The sequence below is a fragment of the Fistularia commersonii genome, chromosome 17, assembly GCF_037954325.1.
Source record: "Fistularia commersonii isolate RoL2024-O1a breed Wild chromosome 17, RoL_Fcom_v1.0, whole genome shotgun sequence".
Lineage (NCBI taxonomy): Eukaryota > Metazoa > Chordata > Actinopteri > Syngnathiformes > Fistulariidae > Fistularia > Fistularia commersonii.
The window spans coordinates 10,369,792-10,375,783 of NC_141300.1; the positions used below are offsets into that span (position 1 = coordinate 10,369,792).

The window sequence follows — 5,992 nt, forward strand, 5'->3', positions numbered from 1 at the left end:
TTGACTTTTGATACATTCGAGTCATATATATATGAATCCATAATCTTGATATTAACATTTACCCCAGATCTTGGAACAGGTTCAGATGAATAAGGTTAGTAAATGTATTTTTCCTGTACAGATATCCATCCATAGCACTCGTTTTAATTAGTAAGAGTTCACAAATCACACAATAAAATGTACTTTTTTAACTTAAGGAACAAAGTGTTTTGTGAAAACCATTACCACTCCCTAACTGGCTTTAACCGGCTGGTGTAAATAAAGCCATATTCCCTTTAGTGCTCAGACGCAGTTCAGTAGGCTACTTAGCCGGCATGCTATTATGTAGCACCCGCAACTTGAGCATTTGCTACGTCTAATCAGACAAATACGACGATATAGGATATACCAAAGTCGATAAAACATTGACATTAACGTTAAGTGCATATGTAACTGTGATAACTCATATCGCAATTCTCGACATCTACTCAGACTGGTTTAATAGGACTCCTTCTTGCCAGTAAGCTAAATGTTTATCTCCTTGCGTGGCTAGCAAGAGCTAATTTAGCGGAGGACAGAAACGCCCTCAACTCACCGGAGTTCTCAATACGATAAAACTCGATGTCACAGTCTTGTTTTCTTTCATCAACTTTTTTTTCGGATATATAAGTAACTTAAAAGACTAAGCGGATGGAAAATAATCAGTTTTAAAGTATTCTTTATCTTTTTCTCAATTCAAGAGCAGGGAGCTCATTAACTCACATTCAAAGCGGGGGGCTGAAGATGGAAAAAAAAAGGAGAGGAACCTAGTTGATCACTATTCTCCGGACAGTGTAGTGCGCCGTCTATAAGTAATTCCTATCTTACTACCCTATTTTCATAGGGGCTACACAAACATACACGTTATCCAGTTATCAGTTATCCAGTTATCAGTTATCCAGGTCATGGTGAATTCTTGTATCAAAATCTTCTTCTCGTGGCAACTGGACTTAAGTTTCTTCTGGACTTGAAGAAATTCAAGTCCAGTTGCCACGGATGGATGTTTATTTGTGTGTCACCCGCTGTGGATGTCATTCTGCCAGCCGCTAAAGCAGGGGCAGATCGCTGCAGACCATGTTTCTGTATCCGTGTTATTTCGAGCACCAGCGGTGCCGGTCGGTTGATCTGCACTGCACCCAAAACTCTGACAGGTGTGTGTTTGTTTATGCGTCTGCGTTCCGCCTCGCTTCTTACATTCAGCCAAGGACGAAACCGGCTCTCTCGGTTTACCGTGATTTTATTACAAATACAATTCAGTGCCAGAGGGTGTTCATTCGAGGACCTTGGTTTGGTCCGGCGTGTAAGACTCAGCCATAAACAAATCCACTTTTGCACTGAGAGCTATATGTCAATCCCTCCAGGGGGTCTGTTTGACAATGATCTGGGCCTCAAGGCCGCCCGGGGGGTTGCAGTCTGACATCGACCTGCTGACCCCCGGGGGCCAGTAGTCACCTGGGGGCGTCCCAGCCGGCCGGAGGATGGTGACCTCATCCTTCGCTAGATAAATACAAAGGAAGTTGACAAGAAAAATACAAATGCAAGCCTTATCATCCCCTGTCTCTTGTGGTGTTCAGGTCAGGCTGACCCATCACACACGTCTGTCAAAGATAACCATCAGTTTGATTTTGCTGATTTTGAGGAATAATGTGGTATAATTTATTGGTAATAAAAAAGTATAATAAATTGGTAATAATATGATTATCTAAAATATGAGTTGAAGAAAATTCTCAAAGATTTCTGAAGAATACTATTCTTTCGGATAGTTGTGACTGAAATATCAAGATTTCTTGTCTAAATATAAGTAATGTCCCGTATGATTATTGGATGATTTGTTGGAGATTTATGTCACTCAATTGGTCGCTTTTAGCTTTTATTTTATAAATGTTTATCAAACATCCAACTGATTTGTTGGTACATTATTGCTTTAAGGTAATTTTGTTAATACTTTCTGTTATCAGTCAACAGATGACGGTCTTACTTACTATTAATAAAAAAAATCATTTTGTATTGCTTTATCAAACGTTGTTTTCTTGCACTCATAAACGACGTACATCGTGAATTTGGTGTTTTGCTTTAGCTTTTAAAAGCTGGAGCGATTTCACCCGCTGTCGAAAACAGCGACAAGCGGCCGGCCTGGCGAGTGCGTCCACATCATTTAATATTAATGATGCCATGAGCAGTTCCTGTAATATTTATGAACAGTCAACATTGTGTGAAGGAGTGTGTGGGTGTGTGTGTTGACGCAATATTCTTCGGCATTTCCATTTGGAAGATTATCTTAAGAACAGAGATTTCTCCATGATCTGCTGAATCCAAAATTGGATTGTCCGGGATTTATTTATTTATCTATTTATTTATTTATCATTGCAAAAGAGAAGCTGTTTATTCCTGCAAGAAAAAAACATTTCCAGGGGAGAGAAGCTGGTCACGTTGTATCTGGAGTTTCTGGACACTCTGCATCAAACCTGCTGGTTACATGTGTATGTATTACCTAAATGTTGAGAATAAATTAACTAATATTATCAATTGTTTGTCTTTCTCAGTAGCCTTATCATTAATATTTATATACTAGAAATAATAATTATTTTTGTATTTTTGTTGTTATTATGATAACTGTACTAATACTATTATTTGTGTTAAAATAATATCATTATCATATTGTTATACTAGTAATTATTATTAATGTATTGACAACAATACTACTCCTTCTACTACTACTACTACTACTACTACTACTAATAATAATAATAATAATAATAATAATTAAGATAATAACAATAATAATAACAATAATAAGAATAATGATAATTATAATAATAATCATAACAATAATAATAATAATAATAATAATAATAATAATAATAATAATAATAATAAGAAGAAGAAGAAGAAGAAGAAGAAGAAGAAGAAGAAGAAGAATGCCAATACTGATTATAATACTTAATTATTAATGTCAACAACAAAATTAAATAACATAAGATAAGATAGTCTTTGCTGATCCCATGACAGCCGCGTTGCAAATAGTGCAAATGGGGGTAACAGAAAATAAATAAATAAAAACATAAACAATAAAATGAAACGACGACAACAACAACAATAATACTAATATCAATACTAATGCTACTAAAACCACCAACAACAACAGCAATAATAATAAAAATAATTCATTGATTATCTATAGAGCTTATACTGCCCTTAGGGCCTTGAGGGGCTATACTAAATATTTCAACGTGCAAGTTGGAAAATAGCACGTTATGATATCAATTAGCATAAAATTCATTTAAGATGAGCATGACAAGAGTTACTTAGGTTTAATAGCTGAGTGAAAGAGTGAAGTCAAAAATAAATTTTTTAATTCATTTTGATAATGATCCATTGTGACGTGAAAGTTCAAAAGCTATTAACATTTAAAACATTAATTCAAAACAATTCCCAATTTTAGTTTTCACTCGCTGATGCTACTGGTTAGCAGATGGGAGAGTCTCATGCTCTGCCGGTGAATAAACGCTTCCATGCTTGTTTTTTTTCGGCGTCTTCAGAACAGCATCCAATTGTGTTTCTGCAATTAACCATGCAACGTGCTCCAGGAGAAGTGGGGTAAAATAAATTAACAATTACAACTATTAAGTCAATTTCCCTTTTCACTTGCACCATTTTTAATAAATCATTGGCCTTTTCTATGTTGTTCGTACAATTGTATATGCATTATAGTTCCCTTTTTTGTAAATTTCCCGCTGATTCTGTTCATTTATTACAGCTGTTTGTCTGGTTAATTATCGCTTGCGTCGGGAAATTCATTGTTTGTAGACGGCAGAGGGGAGAGGAAAGGCTGAGGGATAAAGACGGGGAAGAAGAGATGGCGGGGAGAGCCAGGAAAACAACAGAAATAACCCGAACATGAAAAATACAAGAGGTAACATGTACAGATGTTGCTGAAAGCACTCAAGGAATCGGCTGAATGTTTGTTCTTACAAGGACAAAAAGTGGCCGTGAACTCACACGTTCATGCATTTTCACTTTTTAAGACAAAACCTAAGAAACACTCAAGTGTTTGCAGCTCGTAAGATACTCACGCCGAAACAGGTTTTCTTAATTAGCACGCATGTGTGTGTGTGTGTGTGTGTGTGTGCGCTCATGAGTGTAATCACCAACCAGTTTTAAAACCAGTCAACCGTCAGATCACAATCTGATCCAACATCTGTTTCACACAAACCTCCTCTCTTGTACTACTAATTATTTTTCTTTCGCATGCATGAATAAATAAATAAACAACTACAAATTAGGGGATTTAAGTCAGTGACAGTGGAGCTCTTGGGCTAAAAATATCAGCAAACCATTTCAAAACCTCAAAGAAATAGCCGCTTGACTACATTTATTACATTTGTGCTAATATATTATGGTGTGTTCTGCCTGTTTGTGTTCTTGTTCAGGTGGAAATCTGACAAATACATAAGCCAAGGTTACAACATCTGAAAAAGTCCCTTAAAATTAGCCAGGAGATTGTTAATTTAACAGATCCGTACCGGCTGGAAGCACAGGTGCGGGTTTCTTCTGGCTCAGACGTTGAGGGTTTACATTTTGGCATGTTTGATAGAGGTAGGGATAATTCACAAATCACTGCAAGAACTTCTGCTATTAAAAGCATGTTCATGACAGAAGCCAAGATACAGACAGAATGTGAGGTTATTTTCTTGTGATAGCGGTGCGGTATTCGGATCTTGACGCTTTCGCTGCATAGAGGCGTGTTTTTTTAATCATTTAGGATCGGAAAGTGCCAATTGTTATTTTTCTTCTTGGGGAATTTGTCCCATTAATAATTAACTGAATGGCTAATTGATCTGCAGAGTTCCTGCCAATATTAAGATAAGATAAGATAAGATAAGATAAGATAAGATAAGATAAGATAAGATAAGATTAACTTTATTGATCCCCATCGAGGAAATTCATTTGTCACAGCAGCGTAACTGTTATAGTGTCAATAAATATGAATATAAATAAAAATGGAGATACAATAAGAAGACAATTAGAGGATAGCCAGAGACATCCACAAATAAATAGACAGCAGAGAGAACAAGATAAGAAATAGTTTACTGATCCTCATAGGGGAAATTCTTTCAACAACAACAACATCAAGGATAAGAATGGAAAACAGAATTGAAAAAAAGACAGTAAGGGTGAAAATAGACAACCAAAACGGCAACAACAGTGATAAGAACATCAACAAAGTGACAATAGCAATGATTAAAATAACAAAAATAAGCAGGATGTGAAAGGGCTGAGACCAACAAGGGTAAAATAGACAACAGAGTTAGGGTGTGACCCATGTGAAAGGGTGAGGTAATAAGAGATAAAATGGGTGAGGTAATATTCATATGAGGGTTAATCAGATTTTAAATTTCATTAACATTTAACTGAAAATTTCTGAGGGAAACAGCAACGCCCATCCTTCGTTTGTGAATGAAAGTCCCCTGGGTTTGAGCTGGAGGGCGGAGATAAAGCCCGGACGGAACCGATGGCACCTACGGCCGTTTCGCCCACTCCACCATCGGATGATTTCTTACAATGCCTCATGAAGTTATGGGAGATCGAAACGGGTCGATAAAGCAGGGAGTTATGAGGAGGACGGCACTCGCTCTTTGTCTCCCAGCGTTTTTAATTTCCTGTTTCACCTCTGGGCAACAAACAACTGATGGTTGGCTCAGCTGGATCGATACCGATCCCTGATAATCGAATCATTTTACACTGCACATAGGGCACATTATTCTTCCTCATTGGAATGTTATTGGTGCAAAGATACAGGAAATTAACTGTAAAAACTCTCAATGTCTGTGGATTCATCTTTTTTTCTCAGTTTTTCCTTGTGAGACACCGCCCTTTTTTTGATGCAGGGGTCAGAGGAGCAAGCAGCTCGCACAACATCGACACTTTAGCGGCTCTTAAAGTTAGCAAAACCAAGTGTACCAAGTAAGGGTTT

The 5,992-nt window shown here is 37.0% G+C and overlaps 1 protein-coding gene across 3 annotated transcripts in view; it reads left to right on the forward strand.

The window, feature by feature from the left end:
- Positions 1-5,992, forward strand: part of LOC147225075 (synaptic vesicle glycoprotein 2B-like) — a 47,515-nt gene that overhangs the window by 12,897 nt on the left and 28,626 nt on the right. The window lies entirely within an intron of this gene.